Source organism: Rattus rattus, chromosome 3 (genome assembly GCF_011064425.1).
Source record: "Rattus rattus isolate New Zealand chromosome 3, Rrattus_CSIRO_v1, whole genome shotgun sequence".
NCBI classification, from domain to species: Eukaryota; Metazoa; Chordata; class Mammalia; order Rodentia; family Muridae; genus Rattus; species Rattus rattus.
The window spans coordinates 62407133-62420298 of record NC_046156.1 but is presented as its reverse complement, the minus strand read 5'-3'; the positions used below and the strand labels follow the sequence as shown (position 1 = coordinate 62420298).

General features: G+C 44.6%; 1 protein-coding gene across 6 annotated transcripts in view; it reads left to right on the top strand.

Moving 5' to 3' along the window:
• Positions 1-3289: 3289 nt before the first annotated feature.
• Pogz (pogo transposable element derived with ZNF domain) overlaps positions 3290-13166 on the top strand; it is a 44187-nt gene continuing 34310 nt past the window's right edge. The window contains exon 1 of one of the 6 annotated variants that reach the window (XM_032897802.1): positions 3290-3691. The gene's annotated coding sequence lies outside the window, so the exon portion shown is untranslated. The remainder of the gene's footprint in view (positions 3692-13166) is intronic. The other 5 variants (XM_032897804.1, XM_032897800.1, XM_032897803.1 and 2 more) reach the window with 5 other exon arrangements.

Genomic DNA, 13166 nt, shown 5'->3' with positions numbered 1-13166 from the left:
TTCTCTTGCTTTCATTTCCCATCATTATCAAGATGGTTCAAAAGAGACCACGGCTACCAGCCTTCCTCATTGTAGAGATCCATGATGTGCCCAAATGTCTCAGCACTGTCCAAATTGATGTAGAGATCCCCGGCTATAAAGTGCTGCAGGGCTTTGAGAATCCCACCTGAGGTTTGACAAGTACCGGGAGACGGCTGTGTTGTTTAAAGATGTGGTTGCTGGGGTGGTCTCTCAGCTAGCTACTAACTTATCCTGACCTCTCTCCACGTGATTCTCAGTGCCCGCTTCAGCTCCTTAAACCTCCTTTTTGCCTCCCTTTAAGTCTCTCTTTGTCTCTGCTTTCCTGGAAGTTCCACCAATACCTCCTGCTCTAGCTCTGGCCAACAGCTCTTTATCATGCAAAAACCCACAGTCCTTACTCCACAAGTGTACTGGGGACCCTTGTAGCAGCTTGTCTCACTTTGGAGGGCTGCTGGGGAAGTGACATTCTGCCAACCTGGCATTGTCGCCTCCAAATAATTACCGAGAACACAAAACACGTTCATTTCCATAGCCAGAAAATTCAATATTTGTGGCTCTCTCCAACAGTAAAGTTTTGTTTTCTTTTCCCAGACTGGCCTCAAAACTTGCTGTATGCTGAGAGCGATCTTAAACCTTTGGTCATCCTGCCTTCACCTCCTAAGTACTGGGCTTGCAAGTATGTGCTGCCATGTCTAGCACGTGTATAGTTCCTTTTGAAACACGGTTCTAGGTCCCCAGCCCTGGAAAAAAAAAGAAAGAAAGAAAGAAAGAAACACAGTCTAGTGCCCTGAAGTGGTACTTTTCAGCTTACTCTTGTTACAAAATTCCTTGGCCCGCCAGCTATCCATCACTGAAACGCTCATGACTTCTGAGTACTATGGTGTTCTACTCCATGCCTGCTGATCTCTTCCCCTCTGCCCACCCATTTCTTCAAAGCTGCCTCCAGGCTTAGGAAAGCTCCCATTTTTTTCATTCGGCATGGTGTTCTTCCATTTGTTCTTTATGGAAGTCATAACACCATCACTCACACAATTGTCTTTGCCATCATGAGTCAAAAGTGTCAAAGGTGAAGAGGGGCGTCACTGCTGCCACCCTGGTTCACCAGATTAATGCAGTAATATCCACCTTGTCTCCCTGCGGAGGCTTTTCTCTTAAGAGTTACCCGCCCCCTCCCACACACAGACAGAGAGATCTTTAAAAGCAAAACGTCATTTCTCTTAAAGGGTTGAAATCCTCCACTGGTTCTGCTTTCATTAGGACTAAACCCTGAACTCTGTTTCTTTCTTTTCAGACTTTTTCCCACATCACTTTACCAAGACTTTCTCCAACAACTCCACGTAAAATAGATATTTCTTCATCATTCCCTGCACCATACTTCCAGCCTTGAATCCTGCCCGTTGCCAAAGCACTCATGTATTTATTTATGGGACACCTGGTGGTTTGCATTTCTAGGCAGCAGATAAACATCCTGGTCTCAGAAAAGCCATCATTCTTTACCTGGTCATCTTGAGGTGCCCAATCTCAGAATGTAGTCATTTTGACAGGAGGGAGCATGAGTCACATGGAGAGACTACTTGTCAGCATTCTGACCAACCCAACTGTGGTCCAATCCACTAAGGTCGACTTGCAAACATGTAGAAGCTACTGAGGTAACTTTAGCACCAACCAGAACCAGCCAGGTGTGCTCAGCCAACCATCTTTCTGAATCACAAGAGGTGAGAAAGTCATCATTTTATACTACTAAATTTTGGGACTATTAACTGATGGAAGAGTTTTATTATGTATATATTTGCCGTTTCTTCCCTGGTAGAACATAAGTTTCACATGTACAGGGTTTTGTGGGTTTGTTTTTCAATATTTTTATGTTTTAATTTTAAAAAAGAATAATTTCTATGGTTTTATTTTTAATTATATGCATGTGGGAGGGAGGTATGGAGTGTGTTTGAGTATAGATGCCTGTCAGGCCATAGAGGGCACTGTATCCATTGGAGTTGAGGGGACAGGCATTTGTGAGCAGAAGGATGGAGTGCTGGGAACTGAGCTGTGAACCAGAGGAGCAACAGTAGCTCTTGTCTACTGAGGCCGCTCCACAGCCCCGGGGACCTATTACTACATTCCTAGCACCACGAAGAGTGCCTGGAACATGAAAAATACGCAGTAAATATTGCATGAAATAATGGCACCTCAGATGTCTTCAGTAGGATGTGATTGTGGTTGTTGTGGCCAACAGAACATGGTCCAGTTTGATGAGCTGTCTTTCTCTGGATAAAAGTGAGAAGCTGGCAGTTGGGAGAATATGTACAAAAGAGTAAGTATGGCTCTGGACCTACCCATTCCTGCACCAAGCAACTTTGTTTATAATTTGGTTTGGAGCAAGTATCAATGTATGGCTTAAAGATCATTCTCAAAAACCCAAGGAAAAGATCATCTGAGGACACAATGAAGGACAAAACTTCTTACCTACCAGAAGTTAGCTTTCGTTTGTATGAAAAGTGCTAGATAATCTTGAATGGACTAATCAATTTACTTGAACCAATCCAACAAAGCCATGGAATCTATGGTTTCTGAGATTGGGATTTCTGTTAAGTCTATTCACAATGGTTTGAAGCAATTCCCATCAGAAGAATGACCTTAATAATCAATCACAAGAGTTTTCTCCCCAGAATCCAGAAGAGCTTGATGAAAAAAATTGACTTTAAAACTAATTCTTTTGCTAGGCATGGTGGTGATCCCTTTAGTTTCGATTATCTGGGAAGCAGAGGCTGGTAGATCTCTAAGTTCGAGGCCAGCCTGCCCTACCTGGTGTGTTCCCGGACATCTAGGGCTCTGTAGAAAGACCCTGTTTCAAACAACAAATGAACCCTCAAAACCAAAAAAGTTATTTCATTTAGACAAGGCACACTGTCACAGAAGGCTACCTGAACAAGTGTCTCTTAAGGTAGAGTGTTATCTTGGTCTTTGTTGCAACAACAGTTGTTGGTGCCATTGGTACATACCATCTTGTTTGTGGTGTGAAGTTCTCTTGAATTGGCAATAAACCTTGTATGGAGAGTAGGGAAGAGTCTAAATTTGTTTGGAAAGTCTAAGAAAGTAAATTGTGAGACATTTTCTTTGGGAGCACCATTTTTCTCAGCAAAATTTGGATACTGTTTGTGAAGCTAATTATTCTTTTCTCTATGAAAGCTTTTTCTTTATTTATTTATTTGCAGGCCCAGACAAACTTGACTAGAAAAGAAGGCCGGACAAGGGTTAGGATGAGCGATGACGTAGAATACTAGCCAGCCAATTGAAAGAGCACGAGAAGGGGACGGCGGAAGTGACGAGAGGTATCCCTCCGCGGGGCGAGAGGGTCGGTGGGGGGAGTCGGCGTTTCTCTCCCCCGCGCCAGCTCCCGTACACGGAGCCACATTCCTTGGCCCCCCCACCCCCTCCCTCGGGGCCCCCCCGCCCCCCTCGGGAAAAAAATCCACCCCAATCACTCGAACCCGAGGGAGGCTTCCTTTCACCCTCGGGGAGAGGAGCTTTCAACGGTTCCCTCTCCTCTGTCTCCCCCCAACCCCCGTCCCCTCCCCTGTGCTCCCACCCCCTACTCCCGGCGCCGGGTGCAAGGTCCCTTTAAGGCGACGGCACCTTCCTCGGGTCAGACTACCGGCGGCGACGACCACGGGAGGTGAGTGAGCGAGCGAGCCCCGGCGCTCCCCACCCCCTACTCCCGGGGGTTCCGTTATCTTTTCGCTGGGCCGAGGCGTTCCGAAGCGAGACAATGAGAGGGGGATGGGGCGCGCGCGCGGGGTTGGGGAGGGGCCGAGCGCGCCCCCTGCGGCCCCGAGTGGCGGCGCGGCCCCACGGCAGCAGCGGCCGTGGGGCGCGGCGCGCGCACGTCTGTGTGCGCGCGTGTGCGCGCCCCTGGCCACGGAGCCGCGCGCCCTGGCCAACGGTGGCCCAAGCCCTGGGATGCCCCCGCCCCCCTGCCCCCTGGCGGTGCCGCGCGCGTTCGCGCCCACGGCCGCGCACCACCGACGTCCACAGGCACGCCGGGTGCGAGCGTCCGGGAGGAGTGGGCGGCGCGGGCGCGGGCGGCGGTCACCCGGGAAGGGGGGGTGCGGTGGCGCGGGCACGCGGGGCCGCAGCTGCGGAGCGGCGGAGCCCGGGGTTCCCGCTGCCCCCACGCGCGGAGGCGTGAGCGCTGGTTTTGAGCTGGAGGAGGGAAGAGAGTGACTGCTCTGCGTTCCCCTGTGTTATGTAATCCCGCTCCGTGTGCGAGGACATCCCAAACCTCTGCAGCTAGTTGAGGAAGTCACCTCCCTCGGCCCCCAAATTTATGCAAGGATGGCGCTGTGATTTACAGAATGGAATGGGGCAGAATCTATTTTCTGGTGATTATGTTCTGCCGCTGTAGGCGCCATGTTTAGCCCAAGGACTATTTTCTTTAGATTTTCAACACCTTCTGAAAAGGAGTAATGTCATCGAGCCACCTGCTTTCTCTCGTTTCTGCCCGTGGTCCTGGTTTCCTCTCCTGGGTTGTGGAATTCTTGTAAACTGTCAACAACACTGCACGTTTCTCACTTACTTTAAGCCTTCAGTAAAAGAGCTGAGAATCTTTTTGGCCTTTTCGTTCTCTAAGAAGAAATGGAGATTGAATTGTAGTATCTTATGACAGTGCAGAGGATAGCCGTTTTCTCCACACCTGCTCACCTCCCTTTGTAGCACAAAACGCCACAAAAATGAGATTTAAAAAGCAGTTTCCCCAAATGAAGAGAAAAGGGAGGAGGAGCCAGCTGCTGCTGCTGCTTGAGCAGTGGTGCCCCTTCCTTGTTCTGGAAGCAGGAGATTGGGATGACTTACTTACCATAGTCATTCTTAACTTTAGCGTGCATTCCAGATTTTGGAGGTTATTAAGCGTGAAGTTTAAGAACTTTGTGCCTAAAAGGTTTTTTTTGGAGTGTGGGGTGGAGTGGAGGGCTAGTATCTCTACATTGGGCAACTAAGATAATCAGTACATTAAAGATTATTGCTTTTGTGGAAAGGCGATCAAAATGTTAAGACAATTAGATTGTGCCTTCGATTTCTGTCCTCTTTCTTATATTGTCAGAGTATGTGCAACTGAAATAACAAAAATAGAATGGACTTGGAGGGGAACAGGTGGGCTTATGAGTTGCCACTCCCATCTTGCGTGGTATAGTTCAGGAAAGCAGTTTACTTGCGCTGTGGCTGACTGAGCCTGGGGTGCCCCTCAGAATCCCTCAGGGGCATTTGGAGACCTTAACTTAAGAATTACGAGTAAAGCTTTTTATTTCTCCCATGAATTTTGCAGTGATGATACAGACGTGAAGGCGGGTAAAAGCAAGGCAGTGGCCTCTGATTTCCGTGTTAAGCTTACCTGAGAGTCTTTGATGGAACTGTGGCAGCCTAGCATGAAACTATTAAGTTTCAGCTTTGGAGTATATCTTTAGTTTTTAGGAATCTAATAAAAGCGGGGTTGGGGATTTAGCTCAGTGGTAGAGCGCTTGCCTAGGAAGCGCAAGGCCCTGGGTTCGGTCCCCAGCTCGGGGGGAAGAATCTAATAAAATGAAAAAGGCAGAATAAAACATATCGAGGTATTTCTTTTAAAGTTTTTCATGCATTTTAATTGTTGCTGTAACATTTTTGTATGTGTATATAATGTATTTTCATCATAGTCACAGCACATTACCCTCTTGTTACCTTCCCACACCTACTGATCCCCTCCCCAAATTCCCTCCTTTCATATTTTGGCCATGGGTGTGGGTGACCTAGTGAATTTAATTAGTGTTGCTTACGGGAACATGGGCAACTTAACATGCAGAAACCATCTCTTCTTACCTTAGCAACATTAACTGACTATAGATCCCTTTCATGCTGGCATACTGGCACAGTCTTGAACAGGTTTATGTAGGCAGTACCAGTTGGTGTAAGTTCAAGAGTGCATGTCAGTGTTCTGCAACACTTCTGGCGTTCTTTCGCTCCTCTCTTGTGATGCTCTCTGGACCTTGGAGTGGGCCACAGAGCTGCTCCGTGTAGAATTGAGCATTCTTCTACAGCATCGGAGTCCTGGCCCTTTGGGCAGTGATGAATCTTGGCACCATGCAATGCATGGTGACACATGCTGCAGAAAGATGCTTCTCCAGCTTTGAACAGCTGACAGGCAGCAGCAGCCCTGTAGGCATAAACACACATGTTCACATGGCATTTGATGGGTATATAATGTCCATTTAGCAAATTAATAGCGGTAGCTGTTACTCAGATCTAGGACCCTCTCAGCCACACACTTTTGATGAAGCCTAAAGTACTAGATCTAAATTCCCTCTGTGGAAGGAGCCTCAAATTCAACCAGAAAATGGTTGATTACCCTATAACTCACAACACTGTGTATGGAGATGACACCACCACTGTTTGGATGGGATTGTTGTCATGAGGAGAGGCATTGTGGGATTGAGTTGCTGTATGCAACCCACTCGTTTCATAGAAATGCATTTTTAGGGTTGGGATTTAGCTCAGTGGTAGAGCGCTTGGTCCCCAGCTCCGGGGGAAAAAAAAAAAGAAAGAAATGCATTTTTACTTGCAGGGCTTAACTGACAAACTAGATCTGACACTTCAGTGTTCTTCTTGAAAATGAATAGGTCGAGTTTTGTCAATCTAGGAAAACAGTTGACATAAATGATAAAATTAGAATTATGAAAAACTTAACAGTCTGAGTTTTAACATCTTCCCAGGATTTGGAAACTTTAAAAAAAAATAGCCATAGTTAATAACTGTGACTTTTTAAAAAGTGTAGTTGGGTATGATAGCAATCCCAATGAAAGGGAGGCTGAGGGAGGATTGACTTGAGTTCACGTTGTCCTGCTCAGAGCCTCAAAAGGGAGTACGGGTGGGAACGGAGCAGTTGGAGATTACATGGTACATGAAATCTTAAAAAAAAATACTTCCTGATTAAGTGCCATTTGAAAGCTGGGCACAACTCAGTGCATCAGTGTTTTCTATATATCAGTGCATACTGTGAAAAAAATGCAAGGATTCCCAAGGGCCGAGAGATGGCTCAGCAGTCTGAATGTTTGTCCTGAAATCCTGAGGACTACAGTTCAGATCCTAGTTTAATGCACATTACAAGCTGGACAACCCCTTCATACTTGTCACTGCAGCTTTGGAAACAGAAGTGTCTGTGGGGCTCGGTGGCTTCCAGCCTGGCTAAGAAGATGCTAGCCTAGGTCTGGGAGGGAGGGAGGGCGCGTGCGTGTTTGTGTGTGTGTGTGTGTGTGTGTGTGTGTGTGTTAGGAGAGGACCCTGGCACCTTGTTCTACTTTCATAAACATAAGCAGTTTTTTTTAAATGTAGAAGTAAATACCAAAATACAGAAGCAGTACCAAAGTACAAGGTATATCAGTGAGCAGAGAAATGCATAGTGCTAGGCAGTGGAATGACTACCCAGCACGTGCTAGGTAAATGCTCTATGGTGGATGGAAAGATAAATGCCAGAGACAAGACCTGTGAACCTCATTGTTATAGAAAGCCTATTCAGTGCACGGACATGTTCCCAGTATAATTACTTACTGTGAACTACAAAACTAAAGTTTGCCAAAATGTTAATAATGGATTAATGGAAGACAGTGTATCACATAGTATACTGTCTTTGAGGGAGCTATAGAATTGACCTAGGATTCATTTCTTAAACGTACCCTCCTGCATCCCCATTTCTTGCTAGTGCCTGAGAAATGTGTATATATAAGTTCATAATTGCTTTTAGGAAAACATAAAATTTCAGCCAAAATTGTTACTCCCTCTCCCTGCTTTTTTTTTTTTTTTTTTTTTTTTTTTTTTTCTTTTTTTTGAGACAAGGTCTCTCTATGTCGCCCTGGCTAGTCTGAACTTGATTTGTAGACCAGGCTGGCTTTTGAACTCACAGAGATCCATTTGTCTCATGCCTCTGAAGTACCTGGATCAAAGATTTGCGCTACTATACACAGCCCTACTCCAAGCTTTTAAAGAAAAGTCCATGTATATAAAAAGGGTTAAAGAATGGGAGTGACACCTACTGTGGACCTATGTATGACCTAGACAACAATGATTTTTAGTATTTTAGCCTATGCCAAGTTTGAAAAGCCAACAGATGCCATTAAAAGGTCAAAATATCTGCTAAGCCGTGTTAAAGCTGCATTCCTGACGTTTCCACTTAGTAGTTCCAATTATTATCTATGTATTTGCTTAGAGTAAGTACTTTATCCTGTAATACAATTATACCACTGTGTAATATCTGTGCTGTCGAAGCAAGCTCATACCATTAAAATCCTGAGTGTCTTCCAGTGTGCACTCTATATTAAAACAGTCCAGTCGTTGCCCAAATGTCTTTTTAAAAGCATATATTTTTCTTGTGCATGTGGGTATGCCGCATGTTTGGGTGTCAGCAAGGCCTGGAGTTGGAGCTGGAGTTGGAGGTGGTTGTGAACTAGAACTACACTTCACACCCGAGGAGCAGCTAGAGCGCCTAACTGCTGACCACCTCACCAGCCCGTCACTTGCTTTTTGAGGGATGTGGAGAGTAGAGTCTTTGAACTTGTGATTCCCCTGCCTCCACTCTCCAGTTGCTCTGATTAGAGGCCTTTGCTATCACTTGGTTCCAAAATGCTTTTATGACCTTTGATGAGCTGAGGCTTAGCAAAGGTTCGTGTGTGTTTTAGTTTCATCCTATGTATTGTCTCCACCACTGTGGTCTGTTTGTGGCATTGTTATTTTCAAAGGACCATCTTAGTGTTTTCATAGAAGGTCCCATACTCTGCATTTTTGCTTATTTTTATGGAGAATGTCCACCTCTAGATTCATCTCATTTCCTCATAGTAGGGGAGCAATGGAAGGAGGTAAGAAGGGAAAAGGAAAAGACAAAGCCAAGGAGTAAATAAGCCATTTTTTATTCCTTATGATTTTGAATTGTGTGTGGGGGGGGGTTGGGAGTATAGGAGGTTGAGGATTGGGGATTGGGGGTTGGGGTATGGGAGTATGTGCATGTGAATGCAGGTGTCCGTGGAGGCTAAAGTCATGGGATTACTTTGGAGTTGGAGTTAAAAAAAGAAAAAGAAAACAAGCAAACCTGGACTGGAAATGACTCAGCAGTTAGGAGCACTGACTGCTCTTCCCAAGGATCTGTGTTTGGTTTTCAGCACCCATATTACATACAGCTCACTGCCATCTGGAACTCTAGTTCCAGACGATCTGTGCCCTCTGCTGGCCTCCACGGGTAACCAGCTAAAACACTCATACACATAAGATTTAAAAAGAATTTTTAAAAAAGAAAAAATTAACAAAAAATACAATATACTTTCAAAATAATTATTTTTAATGGCCTTAAACTACTTGTATTGAGAGGGAGTGTATGAGGGATAGCATTGGTTTCATTATGTCCTTAAATTTTCCTAAGTATGTATAAATTATGCCAATATGGAAAATGGTTTAGGTAGTTGATTGGGGGAAGGAAAGGGAGTACTACTCTTGTGACGCTGTAAGAATGAAAGGAAGGTGGGGAAGTAGATCCCAGAAGCCGAGGGGAGGGTGGCAGCTGCTCTGAAGAGAGATCAATGTAGGCATGCTCTGGATTACAGTATGATCTAGCTGGAATAGAAACATACCCTTAGTACACATCTAAATCTCTTTACAGTAAAGGTAGGGTTTGTAGAAGGAAGTTGCCATGTTTGAAAGTGACTTCAAATTGAGGGACAATGTGACCAGTCAGAGAAAGATATGGCAGAATGAGTTAGAGATAGGATATATCCAGCTCACAAGAACAGCATAGGAGGGAGGGTGCGCACACGCGCATGTTTGTGTGTGTGTGTGTGTGTGTGTGTGTGTGTGTGTGTGTGTGCGCAGCTTTATTGGGACAGTTTTACAGAGAAAGGTTACAGAGAGAACAGACTAGACTCAAGTGAAGACAGAATGAGCTAGAGAATGAGAAGAGCCAGTAAATTAGAACATACTGCCATGAGACCAGGCAGAGCAATTTGGTCAGAAGCCAAGAGAAGCTGGATTGAATCAGTCATCCAGGAAGACTAGATTGTACAGAAGAGGGTAGACCTTCCAGGTCTAGGCCTAGAGATAGTTAGAGCAGAGGAGATGTTCTGGGCTCAGCCAAAGCCAGGTTTTCACATAGTTTGGGTACAGATAATCATCTTCACTTCATCTGAAGAACTAAAAGTGACATTTACACCGAGGCCCACAACCAGCCACTGTAGCCTATTTGTTATCTACGGCCAATGAAAGACCTTGTCTGGAAGGAGGTAAATGACATTCCTAAGAATGACACCCGTTCGTATTCAAACAGAAACATACAGATACATGTATATATAACACATGCATTAAATAAAGAAAGAATAATACACACTGAGATGTACTTACTCATCAGAAGGGGACATTTCAAGTAATCGAGGCTAGCTAACTAATAATAGTAGTGAGGTAGTTTGTTTTCAGAATAAGCAGAGGGGCTGCTAGCATCTAGGTTATGGTCTTGAATTTTGCCCCTCACCAATTGTGTTCCTTGGAGAAATGGCTGGCTCTAGGTTCAGGGACAGGAATGTGTGAGTTACCTTGTCAGACAGCAAGGATTTATATAATACATGGCTGAGTTCTCTCTGAAGGACTCGGGAGTCAATGGCAGACATCCTCACTGACCAGAATAATACATTATTCTGCGCCGGTCAGAACATTAAATATGTTTGATTTGTGGTATCATAATGATAGCTTATTGAGCAACAACAAGTTTATAGGTGAGTTTGAGGAAGCCAGTAAAACAATCCATTTTGAAAGAAAAAAAGCTGTTCCTCATGGCCCAAGCTGTCAGTTTCACTTACTAGGGAGGCTGATGCAGGAGGATTCTGAGTAACAGACTACAGGACAGCCTGTTCAACTTAGACCCTGTCCAACCATGATGCCCCTACCCATAAAAGGTTGGGTGGAAAGGTTTTAAATGTAAATGGGATGATAGATGTGTTTGTTTGTTTGTTTGTTTGTTTGTTTTGAGATAGGGTGTCTCTGTGTAGCCCAGGCTGTTCCCGGAGCTTGATCTGTCTGCCTGACTCTGTCTCCTAAGTGCTGGGATTAAAAGTGTACACCATTACCACCTGGCAATATTCGTACATTTTCAATGATGAATATTTGATATACTTTTAAAAAAAATATTTATTATATACACTGTAGCTATCTTCAGACACACCAGAAGAGGGCATCAGATCTCATTACAGATGGTTGTGAGCCACCATGTGCTTGCTGGGAATTGAACTCGAGCAGTTAGTGCTCTTAACCACTGAGCCATCTCTCCAGCCCAATATACTTTTTTCTTTTAAATAAACAGTAGTGCCATGTGCAGTGGTACATGCCTTTAATCCCAGCACTCCTGGTGTATAGTCTGGTGGAGCTCTGAAAGTTCAAGGCTAGCACGGTTGCTGTAATGTAGTGAGTTCCAGAACAGCAGCCAGGACTGCATAATGAGGCCCTGTCTAAAACAAACAAAAAGCCCCAAACAGTGGAGAAGTATATACCATGGGTCATTGAGGAATGCTGTGTGTGTGTGTGTGTGTGTGTGTGTGTGTGTGTGTGTGTGTGTGTGTGTATGTGTGTGTGTCTTTATTAAATACAGCATTTTATCATATTGCTGAAGTTTTTTTTTTGATGTGGTTATGTCTTGTTTGCATATGTGCATGTGTGTGAAGGACAACCTTAGCTGTCTTTCTGGAATTGCTACCACCTTGCCTTAAAAAAAGAAAAATTTTAACTATGTATCTGTGTATGGCTATGTGCGCATGAGCACGGGTGCCCACAGAGGTCAGAGGCATTGGATCTCCTGGCGTTACAGTTGGTTATGAGCCACCTGTCATGGGTCCTGAAGACTGAATTTGAGTGCTCTATGAGAGCATTCTGTACTCTCAAAAGACTGACCATCTCAGCAGCCCAATCCACCCTGTTGGTTTTTTTTTGGGGGGGGGGCACATATATTTAAGACTCCCACCTGAGAAGCTAGGCTTACTTGCCTGAGAGGCCTCAGGGATCTAGTTTCCTTCTCCCCCTGCTGGCCCTAACCTAGTTCTCGCCCCTGCCCTGAAGATAAACTGGAGTGCTGCAAGGAGGCTATTGTTAGGCCTCAACAAGAATGTTGTTTATGTTGATAACCTTATAGCCTCCCTTTTTCCCCTAGATGATTTGCATGTTAAGTGAAAGGAATTGGACACATTCTGAGATACCAGTTTAGGTTACAATCAAGTATTGTTTTGAAAATCTTGGCCTCACTGTCTTTCAGATCTATTTTGGGATAATTATAAATATGCTCTCAGTCAACAATTGCTGGGTTGAACAGCCTTACTGATTGATTAGTTCTGTATTCCTTGTGATAACTTGAATTTTCTTTACATTTTGAATAAGTAAGGGGTAAAGCTACCTTTAAACATCTTGCATTCCCATTTTCAGTTTTTGAGTAAGACTTTTTTTCCCTGAGAGAAACAACATAATTTAATCAGCTGGAAAAATGATGTTGTTGCAGGATATTTGATGACACTTCACAGTTTACACCTTGAGGTTGTGTTATTTACTGAAAACACCTGTTTGTAAGTTGTGGCATTGCTCAGCCCTTAGCACACACCTTTAATCCCTGACACGAAGGTAAAGTTAGTTTGTAGAAGGAAGCAAGCACTATGTTTGAAAGTGATGTCTAATTATTGAGTAGCAGACAGTGATGGATCAGGAGAAAGATCTGACAGAATAGGATATGCCCAACTCTCACGAGAATCGAGAGGAAAAAGAGGCTGAAGAGATGGCTCAGCAGTTAAGAGAGAGGAAAAGGAAGCTACCTGAGGGACAGAGGAAGAGGCAGTTTTATTGCCAGGACAGTTATAGAGATACAGAGAGGACAGGCTAGACACAGGTGAAGACAGAAGAAGCCAGAGAGTGAGAAGGAGCCAGAGGATTAGAACAGACTGCCAGAGTTAGTGTGAGGCCAAGCAGGGCACTTCAGTCAAGAGGCCAAGACAGAAGCCAGATTCAGTCAGTCAGCTTGGAGAGGAGTTTGAACCAGAACAGTTTTGAGCCAGCCAGGTAGAGTTCAGAAAGATCAAGAAAGGGGGAGCTTATTCAGCAATAAGTCTCAGGGATTGAAAACA